This window comes from Chlorocebus sabaeus, chromosome 12 (assembly GCF_047675955.1).
Source record: "Chlorocebus sabaeus isolate Y175 chromosome 12, mChlSab1.0.hap1, whole genome shotgun sequence".
In the NCBI taxonomy this organism is placed as follows: Eukaryota; Metazoa; Chordata; class Mammalia; order Primates; family Cercopithecidae; genus Chlorocebus; species Chlorocebus sabaeus.
Genome location: NC_132915.1, coordinates 45,211,960 through 45,235,778, shown reverse-complemented (window position 1 = coordinate 45,235,778; position 23,819 = coordinate 45,211,960). Strand labels below are relative to the sequence as shown.

General features: G+C 35.1%; 1 protein-coding gene across 6 annotated transcripts in view; it reads right to left on the bottom strand.

Annotated features, from left to right (window-relative positions):
* The window catches only part of CCDC171 (coiled-coil domain containing 171), a 398,768-nt gene that overhangs the window by 82,953 nt on the left and 291,996 nt on the right, over nt 1–23,819 (bottom strand). The window lies entirely within an intron of this gene.

Sequence of the window (23,819 nt, the reverse complement as noted above, 5' to 3'; positions counted from 1 at the left end):
CTAGCATTTTGCTCATCACACTCAACACGAGAGGTTATCAGATACTCGTCTATATTTGCTCACTGACCATCATAGCAACACCAGCTATTCTGAGACCCTCTGCAGCCTGTTGCCTCAAAGGAGTCAATGTAATCTGAGGGGTATATGCACTCAGCTCAATTCTCCAGTCAAAGGCAAACCCATGTAAACCCCAAAGGAGGTGAACTCCACACTCTACAATGAGGAATTGCCAAATAAGTTAGAATGTATGGAAGTCAGTAAAGCCTAGGCTTTTACCAAATCTTTGCTGAAAGGTTTTCTAGCTTCCTCTGTAGTTCCCATGTTCCAGGGTTTGCCTGGACCCTGGTTATAACAATAGTTACTACATGCCAGACACCACATTATAAGCTTTGCATATTTTTTCTAATTCTGACAATAATCCTGTAGGTGTATTGGTGGTACAGTGGTGAGCATAGCTGCCTTCCAGTAATCCTGTAAGACTCATATTATCTTTATAGACTAAGAAACTGTGGTTCAGTGATGCTAAGTACCTTGTCCAGTGTCACCTAGTTAATAAAGAGTAGAATTGGGATTGAAATCCACGCCTGTCCAGTTCTAAAGCCCATGTTCACTCAATGTGTTTCAAATTTCCTGGTTTGATTTGGATTGGATGATGTTTGTTTGTTTGTTTCTCAGTGAAATCAGCAGACTTAATCCAGGCTTTCCAAGTTTCATAAAGTGCACAGCTAACTTATCACAACATTTATATAACATCAATTGAATCCATCTTCTCTCTTTTATTGATCCATGTTCTCTCCTATATCAACTGAAAAAAATACAAAGCAAACCCCTTTTGAATTTTGCTGTGACACCAGGATTTTCAAAGATCTCACAGTCATTAATAAGTATTACTCTGCACTGACTCTGAACTACCGATTTTTGTTTATGTAAATAAATATTTCAAATAAAAGAACTTCAAATGATATTTTATTGGGAGCTTCATTCATTCTGTAGGTGTTCAATAAACATTTGTAACAAAACAATGAATCTCTATTCCATCAAAGCATGCCATATAACTTCTACACTTCCATCAAAACATCTTTTGATTCTAAAATCATATATAATTTGAAAAAGATTTAGATTTTTTTTATGGGAAAAAATTAAGCCTAGAAATTATAGCAAATCATCTATTATCCACACAATAGATTACTTTGAAAAAAAAGACAAATAACTTCTGGTATACTTGATTAACTTATACATGTGAAATGATAATGTGCTATGTATCTCTCAACAGCCTGACTATAAGGACCTGTTATCTCAGTAAAGGACTTAACAAGCAAAATACCAAGAGAATGATATCCCAAATCCTGCCCACACAGGATTAGCTCATCTGACTCATAAATTCTAATTCTGAATAAGATCTATACATGCTGGATATATGTATAGAAGGAATAGGACTCAGATACATTATAATCCATTTCCATTTTAACTACTAAGATGGGGAAGGCTTTCATCTTGCACTGCCTGAAAAATTACCTGACAGAAAAAAAATGACCTTTCTTTTAAATAAAAACTAGGATTTTAGTGAACCAAGTTCCTCCCCTTTCGTTACTTATAAGAAGTTTTCTGGACAGCCCATTTTCGGTCCTATATGTATTAGGGTTTGTGTACATATACAAGAATTTTATTCCTCTATAGACTGGTCTGGGCCACCACTGTCCAGTTAAAATTGTATATGACTATTAAATACAAGCTATGGTGAAAACAGTGTGTAACTAGATACTGAATGCAGTGTATACAAGGATACTGAAGGGCTTTTTAGTGATGACGGTGACAATGATAGGGATAGCAAATGTATCAGGTCAGTAGAAGAGAAAAAATTGTGTTGCAAATATACAACCTCCTTAGTCAAGCACAACTGAAGGCAAAATTGTAAACTGACTTGAGGTGATGCTGCATGTAGTTCACCTGTTTTGTTGGTGTTACTTTATACAAGGAAAAGAGAATCCAAGTTCATTTTCCTTTTTTGGCATTTGAAATGGCCCTGGACTTGACTTATCCCATCACTCAAAGTTTTTACTGGCACCATCTTTGAAGGATGTAAATATGATAGCTTTTCAGGTATGAGGAGGAGTCTCATGGGAAACCATATTCAGCACAGTTGCAGAACACTTTTGCAGCAGATTTTTTTTTAATGTTTTCTTTGTATCTTGTTTAGACTCTAAACTTTTTTCTGGCTTCCACTCAACCATGGCATATACAACTTAAATGTGCCAAAAGCAAGACCAATTCTTTTTCAAATATGTTACTTCCAACTAGAACCAAATCAAGGCCAATTCTAAGGGCAAATGCAGCTTCTAGACTGATAGTGATTACTGCCCTTATGCTAAAGATTACTGTAAAGAAAGAGCAAAGGGACAATGACATGCAGAAAAAAAAAAAAAACCAAAAAAACAGCATGGTTTCCTACAAAAAATGGAAAAGAGGTCACCAAAATAATCAGAGAATGAAAAAAGTTCCTATTGAAAACCATTGTATATGGACATGAAAACCATAAAAGGCAACAGTAATCTTAGAAAAAGAGGAATGAGTTTCTCAGAAGATACTACTAGATCAGTGATAACAACAACAACAATATTAATAAATTGCCTTACTTTAGGGACTTAGAAATTTAAGCAGCCTGCAAAATGCTTGTCATATTGGTAAATTACAGAATTGCCACTGGGTTTATTAACGTGTTGCAAAACAAGGTCTGACAAAGTGAAAGTAGCTTGGTTAGTGACTAAAGCAGAATTAATTGTGGGACACTGGAAACCAAGAAGCAGCCTAACTTCATTATTTTAGCTCTCCAACACATACAAAAAATACATTATTATGGTTATCATTTCTTCAGCACCTACTCTATCTTGACATCATTAGGAGTTTTACAATGAAGATTATTAGAGCTGCTTTGGAGTCTTTGGAGTCTATTGACATATAGATAAGACAGAGTACAGTGTGAGGATACAGGTGAATATTTGGATTCTGTTGCAATGGTGTCAGCTACAATTCAGGCAGTCTACCTCTGCTCAAATGTCAAAATCAGGACATCTGGCCCTGATAAGTGGAAATGTTCATATGAATTTTTGATGTCTAAGAGTATACTCCTTGGAGATCACAGTTACTTTGACTCTCTGTAACACTCAGCAAGTAATAGATACACCTGTGCAGAGTGGTTAGGTTCCTCACTCAAAAGAAGGCCATTCTCTGACTCTACTAAATAAAGCATATGTAAATAGGAACATAGTCTGTTTTCTGTGATGGCATGCATAATCTCTTACTTTTTACACAGTCCTTGAAAAACAGGAATTATTTAGCAACATTTTAGATATAAAGGTCCCAAGGCTCAGAGTTCATAAATAACTTTCTTACAGGCACATTGCTAAAAAGTGGCATGGCTGGAAACAAGAGGTCCATTTGATTCCAAACCTCCTCCTTTTTTCCTTAATTTGCATGCAGTTCTGCCTCTCAAAAAGGCCACGATGGAGAAAATCTCCGTTCATTCATTAACATATTCAACAAATATTATTGAGTACCTATCATGTTCTAGGTGTGAAGATACTGTGGTAAAGTAGGTAAAGCCCTGCCCTCCTGGGTCTTATATTTTGGTGAGAAATAGATAATAGCCAAACATATTATGTCAGGGCTATAAAGTATGAAGGCAGAAGGGAGGTTATTTTAGCGAGGAATGAGAGAAGGCTTCCATGAGGTGATATTTATGCAAAGACATAAATGAAGTGAAGGAGTGAGCCTTGTGGAAATTTGGGAGAAAGGGATACCTGGTAAAGGGACCACGAAGCACAAACCTCTAAAATGGGCCTATGTGCACTGTATTCAAGTAACAGGAGAAAGGGCAGTGTCACTATAGTTCAGTGAATGAGATGGAGAGTGTTAAGGTGACGGAGTTGGAGAGCAGCAGGGCCCAGATAATGAAGAGCCCAAGGCCAAAATGAGAAGTTTAAAGTTTATTTTAAGGGTGATGGGAAGCCATTTAGCTGTATAAGGAGGGAGGAACGGCAAAAAGGCCGTTTTTTTTTTTTTTTTTAATCTTTTAAGTTTAGGAGTACATGTTCAGGATGTGCAGGTTTGTTACATAGGTAAACGTGTGCCACGGTGGTTTGCTGCACAGATCATACCATCACCTAGGTAAAGCCCAGCATCCATTAGCTATTCTTCCTGATGCTCTTCCTCCCCCAACTTACCCCAGACAGGCCCCAGTTTGTGTTGTTCTTCTTCATGCGTCCATGTGTTCTCATCATTCAGTTTCCACTTCTAAGTGAGAACATGCAGTATTCGGTTTTCTGTTCCTTTGTTAGTTAAGGATAATGGCTTCCAGCTCCATCCATGTTCCCACAGATAACATGATCTTGTTCTGTTTTATGGCTGCACAGTATTCCATGGTGTGTATGTACCACATTTTCTTTACCTAAACTATCATTGATGGGCATTTGGGTTGATTTCATGTCTTCACTATTGTTAATCGTGCTGCAACGAACATACATGTGCATGCATCATTATAACAATGATTTATTTATATATCTTTGATATATACCCAGTAATGGTATTTCTGCCTCAAGGTCTCTGAGGAATCGCCATGCTGTCTTCCACAATGGTTGAACTAACTTACACTCCTACCAACAGTGTAAAAGTGTTCCTTTTTCTCCACAACCTCACTAGCATCTGTGTTTTTTGACTTTTTAATAATATCCATTCAAACTGGTGTGAGATGGCATTTCATTGTGGTTTTAGTTTGCATTTCTCTAATGATCAGTGATGTTGAGATTTTTTCCATGTTTGTTGGCTACATGCATGTCTCCTTTTGAGGTGTCCATGTTCTTTGCCCACTTTTTGATGGGGTTGTTTTTTCTTGTAAATTGGTTTAAGTTGCTTGTAGACTCTGGATATTAGATCTTCGCCAGATGAATAACTTGCAAAAATTTTCTCTTATTATGTAGGTTGTCTGCTCACTCTAATGATAGCTTCTTTTGGTGTGCAGAAGCTCTTTAATTAGATACCATTTGTCAATTTTTGCTTCGGTTGCAATTGCTTTTGGCATTTTCATCATGGAATCTGTGCCCGTGCCTGAGTGATACTGCCTAGATTTTCTTCTAAGATTTTTATAGCTAAGTCTTTAATCCATCTTGAGTTAATTTTTGTGTAAGATGTAAGGAAGGGGTCCAGTTTCAATTTTCTGCATATGGCTAGCCAGTTCTTCCAGCACCATTCACTAAATAGGGAATATTTTCCCCATTGCTTGTTTTTGTCAGGTTTGTCAAAGGCCAGAGGTTGTAGGTGTGTGGTCTTATTTCCATATTATCTATTCTGTTCCATTAGTCTATGTATCTGTGTTTGTACAAGTACCATGCTGTTTTGGTTACTGTAGCCTTGTAATATAGTTTGAAGTCAGATAGCATGATGCCTCAAGCTTTGTTCTTTTTGCTTAGGATTGTCTGGCTATTCAGGCTCTTTCTTGGTTCCATATTAATTTTAAAATAGTTTCTTCTAATTCTGTGAAGAATGTCGGATAGTTTAATGGGAAGAGCATTGAATCTATAAATTATTTTGGACAGTAAGGCCATTTTCACAATACTGATTCTTCCTATCTTTCAGCATGGAATATTTTTCCATTTGTTTGTGTCCTTTATGATTTCTTAGGACAGTGGTTTGTAGTTTTCCTTGAAGAGGTCCTTCACTTCCCTTGTTAGCTGTATTTCTAGGTTTTGTTTTGTTTTGTTTTTTTGCAGCAACTGTGAATGGGAATTCATTCATGATTTGACTCTCGGCTTGCCTGCTGTTGGTGTATAGGAATGCTAGTGATTTTTGCACACTGATTTTGTATTCTGAGACTTTGCTGAAGTTGCTTAAGAAGCTTTGGTCTGAGATTAAGTTGGCTTCATCCCCAGGATGCAAGGTTGCTTCAACATACACAAATCAATAAATGTGATTCATCACATAAACTAAACAACTGAAGACAAAAACCACATGATTATCTCAATAGATGCAGAAAAGGCCTTCGATAAAATTCAACATCTCTGCATATTAAAAACTCACAATAAACTAGGTATTGAAGAAACATACCTCAAAATAATAAGAGCCATATATAACAAACCCACAGCCAATATCATATTGAATGGGCAAAAGCTGGAAGCATTCCCCTTGACAACTGGCACAAGACAAGGCTGCCATCTCTCACCATGCCTATTTAACATAATATTGGAAGTTCTGGCTAAGGCAATCAGGCAAGAGAAAGAAATAAAGGCTACTCAAATAGAAAGAGAGAAAGTTAAATTATCTTTGTTTGCAGAAGACATGATCCTATATCTGATTCACATTTTTCAAGTTGGGGAAATAAAACATTTTAAAATTTCATATTGAAACACAGTGGATAAAACACTAATAAAGACTATTTCTTTTTTAAAGCCAAATGCCTCCTGTTAATGAGAAAAAGGTGGGGGATGGGGGAAGGTCCAAAACAAGGTTAGCGATCTATTCAGAACCTTTCCTGTCTTCATGCTTCCCAAAGGCTCACGGCATACATGCTGGTACTCAGTGATTCCCGTATTAGTGCTTGTTTTGTTCCCCTTGTAATTATGAATGGTAACACTGAGGTTCTTTCTTTTTAATTTATCCCCCCTGCATGCTCATTCATTCTCCATCATCTCACCCAGTCACCTATTAAGCACAGGGTTAAATAAAAAACAGGAGTTCCATACATACTTATTCCACTTGATTAAATTAAGAACATAAAATATTGGTGGGGTTCTTCATTTTAGTTAGTGAGCCTTTCAATTTCATTAATAATGTGGATTATGTTTGAAGTGCCTACTTAACCCCTTCAAAAGATATTTGGGGCTTAATAAATGGCACTTTCTATCTCAATTATCCCTTTTTGATTTACACTTTTTGCAGACTAAACAAAGTGATAACCAGCACCTCCCATGTGTCTGTTCCATAACTGACCTACAAATATCCAACTGCTTTGATCAGCTCTGACAATGGACCAAAGACACATCCTAATTCTGACCTTTTGGGGTTCAATATATAAATTTTCTTAAAGAGTGGTGTTAGTGCAGAAAGAAAAGCTACAGAAATAAATAGCTTGCAGGGTTGAGAGCTAGTTGTTCACTACCAAAGAAAAACTGCTCACTCCATTATGTTGAAACAAACAGCTCCTCAGAAAGTGCATTTAATCTAAGCTACCGACTCAGAGTAAATACACCCACACATCCACACATTGTTGACTGCCTTATCTTTCCTCTTTACACATCAAACTGTTAGTTTTATTTATGAATTTCAGCAAAGTACATCCAAAATTGGTTTCTTTACATTAATTTGGACAGAGGTGCTAAAAACACATTTAGCTAGAATTATAAGAATTTGATGTACTTGTTTGTGGTTTACTTAAATCTAATATGAACAATTTTCAATATACCTGAAGAAAAGCAAATTGGCAAAGAGAGAAAGAGAGAAAATATTTTATGCCTTTATTAAGAGCCAGTCCTTTTATCACCATGATTCCATTCTGATTCTAATATAATACAGCAAATTGGTTTGGGAATTTGCATGCTTCAGCCAGAGTTATCATCTACTTCAATAATCCCTATAATCTCTATTCTACAACAAAATTCATTGAGGTATGCTAAACTATATCAGTCTGAAAAAAAAATTGTTATGATTTCAGCTTTTTAAAACAGGTTTATTGAGGTATAATTAATAAACAAGAATTGCACATGTTTAATAAATGGCCATTCCGTTTTAAGGACAAATTGATTCCTGGGTGCTTTCTGATCTTCAAGTAAAGCAATTATTTTACTTTTTGTACATTGTGAAGGAATAAATAATAAGAGTGCCATGAAATTCTCCTAAGATCATAGTTTACTTGCAGTATCACAGAGTTTTGGTAGCTGAAAAACAAAACCTTACCAATCCTCCCATTCAATCCTCATTTTGCAGATTAAAAGTCGTCTCATAGACCTCACTGCTACAGAGCTACCTAGTGGCTGAGACTCGAACTCCAGATATTCCCTATTTGTATTTCCTGACAATAACATTTTATAGGAAAAGGGATTTGTAGCCACATAAACTTCAAGGTCCACTCAAATGCCACCTCCTCCATGAAGCCTCTTCTAATCACCCAGCAAGAGCAAATTTCATTCGTCTAAAGGGTAAGCAATGGTACTTTTATTTATGCCTCTCCTGTGGCAGCCATGCCTTTCATTTCATCTCAGTCTCAACTTTCATATTAAATTTCACATTCTCTCTTTCCCCTCAAAAAAAAAAAAAAAAAACCAGTTTGAATTACCTTTGTGTCCCATAATACAGCGCAATGCCTTACATTTGGTAGGTGTTCAGTACATCACTGAATGATGTTAGCCATATCCCAATCTATACGATCAACAGAGCTAGCCATTTTGGTTTTTCTAAAGCCAGTATCTTAGTTCACACTGGTCTCTAAATTCCATTAAGTGATACTTCTATATACTCTCTAGAATAAGTAGAGAACTCTGAAACAAAGCCATTTCTAGTCCCTGTTGCTCCTATGGACTACCAGGAGTCCGGGATATGAACCACGAAGCCACTGAACTGACAACAACAGGCCTTTCTCTCTATCTAGAGTAATTGTTTGAATACCAGCAGAGCCTGGTTTCTCCAGATCCTTCAAAAAATCTGCATTCCTTTACCAGTGAGAACACATTAGAATGTTGAGTAAGAAAAGATAACTTATGGGTCAAGGCATGTCATCCATTCTGCTTTCAGGATATAAACTGGGAAGGGCCCAAAAAATAATGCCTCAGAGGATTCCTACTGGCATGGAGTGAAAATGTCCCTTTACTTTGCAAACAGGTACTATATACAAACAAGATAAAACCTATTAGAGCCTTATCTGATTTGCATATAACACAACTGTTGAAGTCTTTTTGAGTTTTCAAGTGGCATAAAATACTACACAATTCCTTTATGACTCAAAACAAGATGGAAGAGAGAGCAGAGAGCAAAAATTCACTCAAGCATACCATCCCACAGATTGAATGTGCTGCTCTATAAGAAAAAAACCTTTCTTTGATTACACTGACACAATGCATTGAAACAAGAGTATATGTCCTTTGCATAGAACCTATTTTATAATGCTAGTACAATTCTCACAATCCTTTATCTGAAACCCTTGGAACCGATGTGTTTCTCAGTTCAGGATTTTTCCTATTTTAGAAATATGGGCTGTAATCCCAGTACTTTGGGAGGCCGAGGCAGGTGGATAATTTGAGGTTAGGAGTTCAGGACCACCCTGGCCAACACAGTAAAACTCTGTCTCCATTACAAAAATACAAAAATTAGCCGGGCGTGGCGGCACACACCTGTGGTCCCAGTTACTGCGGAGGCTGAGGCAGGAGAGTCACTTAAACCTGGGAGGCGGAGGTTGCAGTGAGCTGAGATTGTACCACTGCACTCCAGCCTGGGTGACAGAAGCGAGAACTTGTCTCAAAAGAACAAACAACCCACCACCCCCACCAAAAAAAAAAAAAAGGAAGAAAGAAAAAAAGAAAAGAAACAAGGGGCATATACTATATATTAAATAACACTCTCATCAAGATCTGGGACAGCACTCTCTAATCAAAAACATATTTCTCAGGTTTTGCCACAAAATTAGGGCAGGTCAGGTTTTGTCTCCAAGTTACCAGTTTTCAGAGCATTCTGGAGTTCGGAATTTCAGATATGGGATTTGGGGTCTGAATGATGAAAAATAACTCCTGTGTTATAACCAAATTATATCATTTGGAGTTGTTGCAATATATACTTAAGTCTATAGGGTCATATTTTACTAGAGCATATACAAATCCATATAATAAGCAAAACGATTCTACTGAATTGTTTAACAATTCATTGTGTAAATTTCTGGTGCGATATTAGCTAGTTTCAGAGGAGCTACAAATCAACATATACAGTTGGAATTTGAAATCATCCCAAAATTAAATGGCGTAAATAAAGGTGACAAAATGTTTCAAAATATGGAAACAGTAGTTATGTTTGCATTACTTTATATAATTATTTAAATAGTAGTATATGGCATGAATTTACCACCTGGGTCTTGGCCACTGCTGTATACTTAACTGGGAGGAAACACTAAAGTTGTTGAACATTTTATTTTTTTGAAGGCACATGTTGAACAGGTCATCAATCAAAAGATATATGTATGGCTTCCAATTAATTTTCTAATTACTGCAGCCAAAAAAATTAAGTCAGGATGTGAAAATCACATCAAGTTTTAAAAGTTAAGTAGTACTCCTTTAAAAATGTATTACCTTCTCTTATTTTTTTAAGTCCATACTAATAATCAGCAAGAAAGAAACATGTTATTCAGAGCAAATATCTCCACAGAGATAAGTGTTTCTACCTGGAAAAGAGTCTGGGATAAAACAAGGGGCTAGTCATTCTGCACAGTCTCCTAGGTCACTTTACTGAGACTTCATTTAGGAGCTGAGGGAATATGCTTCCAGTGCCTCTCGAGGGCCCTCTGTCATAGTCAGCTCAGCCTGACCACTGGGGCTGAATGAACTAGGAAAGAAGGAGAACAGAGAATGGGGATATAGAAAGCAGGTTCTAAGAGTTGGCCCGACTTGTTTACATGCAATTCCTGTTTTTTAAAATTGAGGAAGGATTCGATCGGCTAGTATTGGCAAGTCTTCTGAGATTTTTTTTTTAAAGGGTACTTTGTTAAGAAAATTAAGAATACTATTTCTAAATGAAATTATGAGAATTTAAATTGTTTTTTATTTTTATTTTTCCTTTGAAAATAAATGAATTAAGCAACAATCTTTTATTTCAGATAAAGAGTTGATTTGGGTTTTGGCTTAGTGTCTATAAAAGTATAGACATTTGAGTGTGTTCTCTCAACAGGACCTCCAAACTACTTCTGGCCTGGAGCTGCACAACTCATGAATGCCCGTTCACTCAAACAAATACCTTAAAATTTTATATGCCACAGTTTACCTTTTAATGTTTTCTTCAGTGAGTTACTTCTTAAGTTAGTCTTCCCTCAAAAACTTATGCCTCCTTTTAGTCAGTACTAGGAGACTTTCAGTGGGAAAAGGGGGAAAAAACCTACTACTATTACTAGAAAGCTCCAAAACTGAAAACTATTTCCTAAAGCTTTTCTAAAATTACCCTACATTTCACTGGTTACTTAATATACAATACTATGCAAACTCAAATAAAATATTTATTTTTTTGACAAATAAAGATTGTATATATTTAAGGGGTATAATGTGATTATTTAACATACATACACTTTGTAAAATTATTACCACAATCAAGCTAATTAACATATCTATCACCTCACAGTTACCCTTTTTGTGTATGTGGTGAGAATACTGAAGATCTACTCTCTTAGCAAATTTCAAGTATACAATGCATTATATAACACTGTTCCATGATCTCCAGAGATTATTCATCTTATAACTCAAAGTTTCTACCCTTTGACCAACTGTCTCCTCATTCCCCCAACCACCCCCAACCTCAGGTAACTACCTTTTACTCTGTTTCTATGAGTTAGATTTTTTAAAATTCTGCATATAAGTGGAATCATGCAGTATTTTCCTTTCTGCGTCTGGCTTATTTCGCTTAGCATAATGTCCTCCATGTTCATATATGTTGTTGCATATTGCAGGATTTCCTTTATTTTTTAAAGCTGAATTTTCGTGTGTGTGTGTGTGTGTGTGTATAAACATTTCCTTTGTCCATTCATCCATTAGAGGGCACTTAAGTTGTTTCTATATCTTGGCTATTGTGAATAATACTACAATGAACATGGAAGTGCAAATATGTCTTCAAGACAATGGTTTCATTTCCTTTGGATATGTACCCAGAAGTAGGATTGCTGGATCATATGGTAGTTCTATTTTTATTTTTTGAGAAAATTCCATACCGTTTTCCATAATAGCTATACCAATTTACATTTCCACCAATAGTGCACAAGGGTTCCCTTTTCTCTACATCCTTGCCAACACTTGTTAAAAGAAAGTCTTTTAACTTTCTGGTAATAGCCATCCTAACAGTTCTGATGTGATATCTCACTATGGTTTGATTTTCATTTCCCTGATGGTTAATGATGTTGAACACCTTTTTACTTATTGGCCACTTGCATGTGTTCTTTGGAAAAATGTCTTTTTAGGTCCTTTGCCCATTTTTTTAAAAAGTTATTGTGTTGTATGAGTTTCTTATATATTTTGGATATTAAACTCCTTACTGGATATACAATTTATAAATACTTTCTCCCATTCCACAGGTTGCCTTTCCATTTTGTTAATTGTTTCCTTTGCTTTATGGTATTAGGTCTTTTTAAACATTGTTTACTCCATTTTTGAGTTTATTTTTGTGCATGTTGTAAGATACAAGTCCAATCATTCTTTTGCATGTAGATACCCTATGTAAAATATTTTTAAAACTGTGATTTTGATAATTCCAACTTTAAATAAGAGGGAAAAGAATTAGGATCCCTGTTGGAATAACTTTTAGTTATCTTCTTCAATTCAAACACATGTACATAATGAAAACATATATTTGAGAGTAACAATAGTCTGTTTAACAAACGTAAGACATCTGTGGAATTATTAAAAGAAATTACCTTTGTACCTGGTTTTAGACTGAATGATTTACTGCATCTTCCTTAATCCTTAAGTTGCATATTCATTGCTGTATTTTCTTCTAACTGCTGTCACTTAAGTTGTCATGCAGAATAGGGCAAATCAGGGTCAGTTTATATAAGCGGCATCAATTTGAAGAACTTCATCAGTCTTTATTTCAAGGCATTATGCAAAGAAAACTGACATTAAGAGAGCCTTAACTGACAGCAAATGAAATCAATCAGCAAATCACTAAGCCATAATAAACTCACTCAATTTGTAGATAACCCTTCCTTTTCCAGGTCTTCACCTAGGCAGTCCATCAAACACTGTTTTTTGTTCAAGTAGCTAAAATGAATAGCAATTCTGGTTGTAGAACTTGAAAGTTCAACTGCTCACAGGCTTCGGTCTCTCAATAATAAGTATTAAATGATATAATAGTTCGAGTTATATTTTAAAATGGGCCTTAAAATGAACAAAAGGACAAAGCATCAAGTTTAGAATTTCGTTTTTGCCTCTTAACATTAATGACAAAGGAATTATGTTCACATCATTTCAGCAGCTTTTCTACTTAGGGCCACCTAGAACTGAAAGTTGTAACAAAAAAAAAATCTGTACTGCACTTTGATATGTTTTGTCATTTTTGTTTTTTACTAATTGCATCTCAAACATTTCACATAAAAGCAAACACTGTTACCATTTCACAGATTTGGAATTTGAAATCATCCCAAAATTAAATGGTGTAAATAAAGGTGACAAAATGTTTCAAAATATGGGAACAGTAGTAATGTTTGCATTACTTTATATAATTATTTAAATAGTAGTATATGGCATGAATTTACCACCTGGGTCTTGGCAATGGCTATATACTTAACTGGAAGGAAACACTAAAGTTGTTGAACATTTTATTTTTTTGAAGGCACATGTTGAACAGGTCATCAATCAAAAACCTCCAAAAATCAAAACACTAAAACATTTCTCAGTATACTTGGGTCACTGTTCCTGACCTTAGGCCTTTTATAGTTCAGTCCAACTTAGCTTTTATTAATATAGCATTTTTAATGTGAAAATCACCTTCACATGCACATTATCTCATCTGATCTCCCTACAGTCCTGTGAGCAAAAGCAAGACTGGCATCACTGTCACCTTTTACAGATGAGGAAATGGTTGCTCCGTGCTATTGAGTGACTTACCAAAGTGGTTAAATTACAGGGCCAAAACTTCAATCCAGGCATTCTGACTCTCCACACAGGCTTTTTCTAATACTACCATGCTGATTCCTTCCCCAGAAAATGAAATTATTTTAACTTTTCCAAATACTATGCTGTTAAGAAATTCCCATTCTAATCAACATGATTTTCTAGCAAACTCAATGGCATACAGTAAATTGCACAGACTTATGGTTGCCAATTTCCATATAATCTGATTTACTTGCTTGTCTTTTAAAGGGGTAAAAATATCAACCTGAAATTGAAAACTAAGCAATCTATATATATCCGACCAAGGAATGTTTATATGCCAAATATTTAAAGAATTATTATTCAAAAACCTTTATTAGTGCTATTTAATTTTCTAAGTTCTTTCATACATGTTATAGGATCCTCATAATTACCCAAAGATGCACCAGACCAGGTAATATCATCTCCATTTTACTGATGAGGAAACTGACATGCTGGAAGAATTTAGGGTCAAGGGGTCACAGAAAATAGTGATTCTAGGATAGAACTCCAGTAGCACTTTCAGTGCCACAAGAATTATAATACATATTCATCCTTCACAAGAAAGGACAATGTTGTATTCCACACACACACAAAAAGAAAACAATTGTATAAAATTATGAGAATCCCTGCTACTGGTGTAATGTGCATCTACAGGGGGAAGGATTTCATCTGCTTTATTGCCAGTCCTACTACTTTCTGGCAGAGTTGCATAACCGCTTCAACCTTCTGTAATACTGATTCTGCTATGATTTTATTTCCTTCCTAATTATTCTTTCCTTTTAAGAAAAGGAATAATAAACAACAAAACTAGAAAAATCAATTTATAAATCTACCTTATTTTTAAAGAAGAAGTCCTACCAGATTTTCCTTAATCTCAGTTCAGATCAGTGAAGACAGATCATTTCTGCAAGGTATATAATTCATATATACATTAAGCTGAATTAAGGATTACAAAGTTATAAGATTCTTTAAAACTGTAGGAGAAGCTTTACACGGATGCAATTACTTGCCCTTAAATGTCATCTTGCCCTTTTTAAAAGGCAAAGAGATATAAAAATCTCAACAAGAAAAAACAAGAAACAAACCCACTGGTCTGAAATACAACCCAGGATGCAAGATGAAAGATACCTCATCTGCTAGTATTAGAAAGAAAACCTCATAGAACTCCTTCTACCTATCAGAAGGAGTTGACAGATAGAAGGCACTTAGTGTGCAAGACTATGTTTTAATAATGGATATACAGAAAATACCTTATTACAATAAATCTTTTAAAATAAAATATATCTTTTAAAATAAAAGAGCCAGCCATGGTGGCTAATGCCTGTAATTCCAACACTTTGGGAGGCTGAGATAGGAGGATAGCTTGAGGCCAGGAGCTTCAGACCAGTCTGGGCAGCACAGCAAGACTGTGTTTCTACAAAAAAAAATTAAAAAATAAAATATTATCTACAAAAAATTTAAAATATTACCTAGGCATGGTGGTGCGCACCTGTGGTTCTAGTTACTCAGCAGGCTGAGGCAGGAAGATTGCTTGAGCCCTGGCATTTGAGACTGTAGTGAGCTATGATCATACCACTGCACTCTAGCCTGGGCAATAGAGCAAGATCCTGTCTCAAAAGAAAAAAAAAAAGGAAGGAAGGGAGGGGAAGGGAGGGGAAGGGAGGGAAAGGGAGGGAAAGGGAGGGAAAGGGAGGGAAAGGGAGGGGAGGGGAGGGGGGGCAGGCAGGAAGGAAGGCAGGCTGGCTTTTATCGGCTGGCAAAATATCTGAACAAAAAGAGCATAATTTTATATTTTTACCCTCAAGATTCTGTCCTAAAAATCTGATGCATCCAACCCTCCACCACCATCAAACAAACAAACAAACAAACAAAAAACCTAGAAATCAAACAACAGGTGCAGAAGGAGAAGGGGAAATAATGGCAGAAAAGGATGGTGAAAAGACTTATGGGAAAATACCAAAACTGCTCTAATAATAGCTGATATGTAAAGCTAATTATCTAGCAGTTTTCCCAGTCATCAAACACTAAAATCTTAGGAGAAGATATAGATTGAGGATGACAAGGCATAACTCACAATGACTATAACCAACGTTTAAATGCTATTTATATTGATATTGAATTAAAACTAAGATCATTATTGTTATCTCACTTTGCAACAAGCCCTTAAAATAAGTTTTCCTAAACATTGGGGAAACACTCCAGGACATTGATCTGGGCAAAGATTTTTTTGTGTAAGACTCTAAAAACACAGGCAACCATGCCAAAAATAGAAAAATGGGATTACATGAAGTTAAAAAGCTTCTGCACAGCAAAGGAAGCAATCAACCAAGTGAAGAGACAACACACGAAATGGGAGAATACACTTGCAAAATATCCACCTGATGAGGATTAATAACCAGAATATGCAAGAGCTCAAACAACTCCATAGCAAAATAATCAATAATTTAAAAGTAATTTAAAATAATCAATAATTTAAAAATAATCAATAATTTAAAATAATCAATAATGTAAAAGTGGCCAAAAGATCTGAATAGATATTTCTCAAAAGAAAACATACAAATGGTCAACAGGTATATGAAAAAAATACTCAACATCATTAACCATCACAGAAATGCAAATAAAACTACAATGAGCTATCATCTCACTCGGGTTAAAATTTACATTAAAAAGACAAGCAATAATGGATGCCAGTAAAAATATGGAGAAAGGAGAATCCTGGCACACTATTAGGGCGAATGTAAATTAGTAAGCCACTATGGAGAACAGTATGGAGTTTCCTCAAAAAACTAAAAATAGAACTACCATATGATCCAGTAACTCCACCACTGAGTATATATACAAAAGAAATAAATATATCACAAGGCATCTGTACTCCCATTTTTACTACAGCATTATTCACGACAGCCAAAATGTGGAATCAGCCTAAGTGGCCATTAATAAATGAATAAAGAAAATGTGATACAGATATACACAATGAATTAGGAATGAAATCTTATCATTTGCAGCAACATAGATACAATTGCAGGTCACTAAATGAAATAAGCCAAGCACAGAAAGACAAATATTGCATGTTCTGACTCATATGTAGGAGCTAAAAAGGTGACTCTCAAGAAGATATATAGATTAGTGGTTACCAGAGGCCAGGAAGGGTAGTGGTGAGAAGGGGATGAAGAGAAGTTGATTACTGGGTACAAATATATGGTGTGATAGAAATAATAAGACCTAGTGTTAGATCAGTAGGGTAACTACAGTTTACAATAATCTATTTTATATTTTGAAATAGCTAGAAGAATCTGAATGGTTCTAATATAAAGAAAAGACAAATACTGAAGGTGATGGATCTATATCCCAAGCACACTGATTTGAACTTTACAAATTATATGAATGTATTAAATTATCACATGTACCCTAAAACCAAGAATATCTATTATGCATCAAATTTTTTAATGAGAAAAATAAACAAAAAGAGAAAAGTAATAAGTTCTTATGTGCACCTTGGCATTTCATTTCTTGTAATACTTTTGTTTAGCATTGCTTAGAACTCTACTAAGGAAATTTTGAAGAAATTTTAGTTCCACTTGTGCAATATGAAATCTTCAGAGCAGAATTCTAAAATGTCAACTACCAAGTAGCAAACTCTTCCTACTGCCAGCAACAACCAAAAAAGCACCAAATTCACTACTTCTTATATTCACATTCAAGTTAGGCCCCAAATCTAGGACATTTAGATTGCTCATTGGCACAATTTATATTCTGAAAAACTAGAGTCTATACCTGTCAAGTAACTAGATAAGACAAAAGATGGTATTTTTCCATCAAATTCATTTATTCTCAGATGAACTATATGACTTTGCAAGCTAATTGTATTTCCCTAACAAACAGCTCTTATCTGGGAAGTATTTACAAACCTTTGAAGAAGGTAACATTCCAACATTATTTTCGATTCCACAACCCAATTATAAAATTATTTTATATTTTTCAACGTAAAAGATATTTTTATTTTGGGCTGGGTGCAGTGGCTCATGCCTGTAATCCCAGCACTTTGGGAGGCTGAGGCGGAGGAATCATTTGAGGTCAGGAGTTTAAGACCAGCCTGGCCAACATGGTGAAACCCTGTCTCTAGTAAAATTATTTTAAAAAATTAGTTGGGCATGGTGGCACATGCCTATAGTCCCAGCTACTGAGGAGTCTGAAGCAGGAAATTCACTTGAACCCAGGAGTGGGAGGCTGGAGTGAACCAAGATCACGCCACTGCACTCCAGCCTGGGCAACAGAGAGACTCTGTTTCAAAAAAAAAAAAGAGAGAGAGGGAGGGAGAGATAATTGGAAGTGATAGATATGTTCATTAGCATGATTTAATTATTCCACATTGTATTCATAAGCCATAAGATCACTTTGTACCATGTAAATATACACAACTACAATTTATCAATTGGCAAGCAAAAAATTTAAAAGAATAAAGAGAATTGCACAAATTCTTATATACAACAACTCTGGATAATCCAAAATCTTTTTGATAAGTTACTATTAAAATGATGTCACTTACCAATTCCAATAATCTCAAATATTCAAAGCACAGTCATGCACTCAGAAAGCAATGAAACAGAAAATCTGTGAGATGAGCAGCTGCCACAAAATATTTCTTCCTTACTTCACCAAAGAGAATCTCTTAGACTAAAACCTAGCAACTCTGTATAACATAAGGACCTAGTGAGAATGGATGTCTGAAAATTCAGGGAAGACCAAAATTATAAAAAGAGGAAAAAACTTTCTTCTATTATCAGAAAATAAAGAACCATACTTTAAAAAGAAAATTAAAGGGCTATAGAAGTCTTGTAGGGGGTAAACTGGAACCATCTTATCTTTTTCAGGGACACTTGGAGAATATGTATTAAAAGCCTTAGAGTATACATAATATTTGATGTAATCATTCTACTAATTTATACCAGGGGAAAAAAGAGAATAAGTAAAAGATGTATGCAAGAGGATATTAATTACCATTTTATTCATAATAACCAAAAAATTCAAAATAACTTCAAATATCCATCAACAGAAAACTGATGAAATATACTGTGGTAGAGCCATATAGCAGAATACAACTCAACCATCAAAAATAATTATATAAATCTGTATTTGCTGACAAGAAAGATATCATGTTATTAGGTTTCAAAAAATGCATACAAAGAGTATGGCCCAAGAGAGTATGGTTAAGGAGTACAAAAATAGTTAGCTAGAAGGTATAAAGTTCTAATATTCAATAGTACAGTAGGGAAATTATAATTAACAATAACTTATTGTATATTTCAAAATAGCTAAAAGAGAAGAATTGTAATGTGCCCAACATAAAGAAAAGGGGATGGATAATGAAATTACCCTGATTGATCATTGCACATTGTATATAGGTATCAAAATATCACATGTACCTCCAAAGTATGTGTAACTATTACATATCAATAAAAAGGAAAAAGTGAAAAAAACTGTATGCCCCAATTGTTGTTTAAATATATATAGGTATATTAAATATAAACAGTATGTGCATATGAGTTTGTATTTATGGCTAAAAAATGACTAGAAGTATATATACCAAAATGTTAACATTGGTTGTTTCTGAATGGCAGAATTTTAAAGGATTTTTTTTCACTTTTATTTTAGGTTCAGAGGTAAATGTGCAGGTTTGTTATATAGGTAAACACATGTCACAATGGTTTGTTGTACAGATTACTTTGTCACCCAGGTACTAAGCCTAGTTCTCAATAGCTATTTTTTCTGATCCTCTCCCTTCTCCCATACCCTCCAGCCTCAAGGCCCCAGTTGCTCCCCTCTTTGCGTCCGTGTGTTCTCATCATTTAGCTCCCACTTACAAGTAAGAACATGTGGTGTTTGGTTTTCTGTTCTTGTGTTAGATTGCTGAGGATGATGGCCTCCAGCTTTATCCATGTTCCCACAAAAAACATGATCTTGTTCTTTTTACGGTTGCATAGTATTCCATGGTGTACATGTACCACATTTTCTTTATCCAGTCTACCATGGATGGACATTTAGGTTGAGTCCATGTTTTACTATTGTGAATAGTGCTACAGTGAACATGCGCCTGCATGTGTCTTTGTGGTAGAACTATTTGTATTCCTTTGGGTACATACTCAGTTAATGGGAGTGCTGGGTCAAATGGTAGTTCTGTTTTCAGCTTTTTGAGGAATTGCCACACTGCTTTCCACTATGGCTGAACTAATTTACACTCCCACCAACAGTGTATAAGCAATCCCTTTTTTCAACAACCTCATCAGTATCTGTTATTTTTTGACTTTTTAATAGTCATTTTGACTGGTGTGAGATGGTATCTCATTGTGGTTTTGATTTGCATTTCTCTAAAGATCAGCAATGTCATTGAGCTTTTTCTTTTCATATGCTTGTTAACTTGCATGTATGTATTCTTTTGAAAAATATGTGTTCATATCCTATACCCACTTTTTAATGGGGTTGGTTTTTTCTTATAAATTTAAGTTCCTTATAGATGCTGGTTATTAAATCTTCATCAGATGTATAGTTCGCAATATTTTCCCCATTCTGTAGGTTGTCTGTTTACTCTGTTGATAGTTTCTTTTGCTGTACAGAAGCTCTTAAGTTTAATTAGATCCCATTTGTCATTTTTTGTCTTTGTTGCAATTGCTTTTGGCGTCTTTAGCATGAAATCTTTGCTGGTTCCTATGTCCAGAATGGTTTTGCCTAGGTTGGCTTAAAGGGTTTTTATAGTTTTAGGTTTTACATTTAAGTCTTTTATCCATCTTGGATTGATTTTTGTGCACTCAACAAATGTTAGCTATTGTTACTGTATAATTATTATTTATTACTACTGAATCAAAATGCAAACACAAACATTTATTGGATGCCTGCTAATATTTGCCAGTTATTACCAATAGTACATATCATAATTATTGAAAAAATGTAATTCAGAGTATAAGATAATGAATAATAGGTATTATCTTTATAAAGTATAAGTAGAATCTTTTTTATTGCAAAGCTCTCTGCATTCACACTATACTGGACTTTTCATTTAAAGCTAATTGGTCTAATCTGGGTGTTTTTATTCTTCTCAGTATTGTAATGAAAGCCTATTTGCTGTTATTTGGAAGACAAAAGCACTAGTATAGGTTTAAATTTGCTATAGGAACTTAAATGAAAGGTTTCACCGGAGATATGGCCTCATTGGAACATCATATGCCATGGAAAAGTAAATATGAAGCTATGGTAGGCTGTGCTTGATCAAAATTTTATTTAAAGTCTTTGAACAAACAGGGAAGGGTGAAGAAAATAAATGGAAAGATATAGAAAAAAAATCTTAAATAACCATTCCTCAAAATAAAACATACACACACCTTAAAAGTAATGAAAACAAGCTACTGTTACTTACTTCATCTTTACAAGGGCCTTATAATGGCTGCAATAACAACAGCCACCCTGCACTGCCTGCTTTCTCTAGGCTAGGCACTGTACTACACTTTACATCCATCACTGCACTCAATCCTACTGCAAACCTCGGGGATCAGTAGCATTACTTTTTTTTTTTTTTTTTTTTTTTTTTAAGCTAAGGAAATTGAGGCCAGGGGGGAAGCTCAGCAGATCTCAGAAACAAGTTGAACTGAATTTTTCTCCATAGAAAAGCATCAGTCATGTGTTCTCCCGGGTTCAGAGAACATAGGTAATCCACTCATCCTCTTCACTCAGTAATAATGCTCACTGGTCTCTTTTCATTCAGGATTATACCTACAATAAAGTTCGCCCCCATTGAAGAAGACAGAAAACTTCAGCTCCTACTTCTACAAATGACAGCTGAGTAAGTTGGGCACACGGTTCACATACTACCACACCCTGTTGAGTTATCCTCTCTTCATAATCAAAGGCTGAGAACCCTGAATAGTCAACCTCATCAGTACAGAGTCAGAGTACAAAGTTAAACAACTACTGAATTCCCAAGTAAGCAGCCACACTTAGCATAAACGCACATATTTTTATACTGCAAAAAAAAGGTGAAATTAGAGTTTCACACTATTAGGCTATAATTAGTCTACAATACAGCATAAACTATGATCTATATCATACATAGATGCATAATTTTTTATAAATGGAAGAAAAATTCCATTATAGATACCTAAGTGTTTTACTCTTACCATCTAACATATGTGTCTACATTTTTTAGTATCAGATTTATTAGTTCAGCTTAGCAGTCAAATACTATTAGACTTAAATCCAGGCTCTTGGCTCTGCCTTTTCCTTGCTGTTGATCTAAGGAGTTACCAGTTATGTTTGTTGTGGTGGTGGTAGTTGTTTTAAGTGTAAAATGGAGATAGTGCCATCTATTTGACAGGCTCATTGTGAGAAATAAGATGATATATTCAAAGAGCTAAACATGGTACCTGGTACACAGTTAAGTGTTCGTTGAAATTGTAGGTACTACTTTTTTTTTTTTTTTGAGATGGAGTCTCGCTCTGTCGCCCAGGCTGGAGTGCAGTGGCCTGATCTCAGCTCACTGCAAGCTCCGCCTCCCGGGTTTACGCCATTCTCCTGCCTCAGCCTCCCGAGTAGCTGGGACTACATTAGCTGGGACTACAGGCGCCCGCCACCTCGCCTGGCTAGTTTTTTGTATTTTTTAGTAGAGACAGGGTTTCACCATGTTAGCCAGGATGGTCTTGACCTCCTGACCTCGTGATCCGCCCGTCTCGGCCTCCCAAAGTGCTAGGATTACAGGCTTGAGCCACCGCGCCCGGCCAGGTACTATTATTATCACTAATGTCTCCTAATTTTCCAACTATGATGTATACTATACTACTAAAATACGATATATATTACAGTATGTCAATGGAACTTATCCAGGTGGGAATGTATGTAACTATTTTTATTAGAACCTAGAAAAGACAGTAGTTTAAACTATGGGTCTCTACATTTCCTTCTTGCTGTTCCCAGATATAATAACCCCCAAAAAGGGCATTTTTGGGAATCAGTCTCTTTCCAAACCACCAAGATCCGGTTTTGAGGAAGTCTTTATTTGTAAATTATGACAAATACTAAGCCTTGTGAGATTCTGAATTGAAATAGCCAAGTAAAGGATAATTTTACAACCACTAGAAAAATCTCAAATCAGATTGTATTCATAGTTATGATGAATTCATAAATACTGATAATCAAATTTAAAATACACATTTTAAATCTCATCTTAAATAACAGTACAGCATTCTACCCATAACAGAAAATAAAAATATTTTATGCTTAGTTTTATAATTATATATATTTTAGATATATTGGACAATCTAATGAAAGAAGCAATGAGTATTTTTTTTCCTTGTAGAGCATTAATTTGGTACTAATAACAAATTAAATTAGGATATGGAGCATATAAAAAATTAACATTGTTCCACACAAACTGACATTAATTTTATATAAAATTAAAATTCCACAGGGTCATAAACTAAAGAATGAAAAAGATTATTTTAAATCTCAACATGTGAAAGGCACACTAAGTTTTAAGAGACATTTCTCCTTTTAAATAGACTAAAAAATAGAGTGCTATTGGACAAGGACAGTCTCTTTTGAAATATCATGCTTCCTATAATTTACATAATGTTGATAGTTTTCCTTTTTAATGAAGGTTTTGGGCATTAACAGGACACACTGAATTTCATTTTGTCAGAGTAAGAAAAACAACCTGAAGGAAAAAATTGATCACAATAACATTAATACAATAGTGACACAAAATAGAACGATACCTACAGCATCTGAAAATGAATGTTTCTAAAAATAAGTTGATTAATGTACTTTAAAGTTATTTGAGGTCTTATGATTTGGTATTTTAAGTTTTATAAATGAAATGACCCAGTTTGCACATCTTACAATGTTCATTAAAACTAAATATTAAAGGGTAAAATACTCTTCAATAGAAAATACAGGTAAGTTTAAGTTTTGCTGAAATTA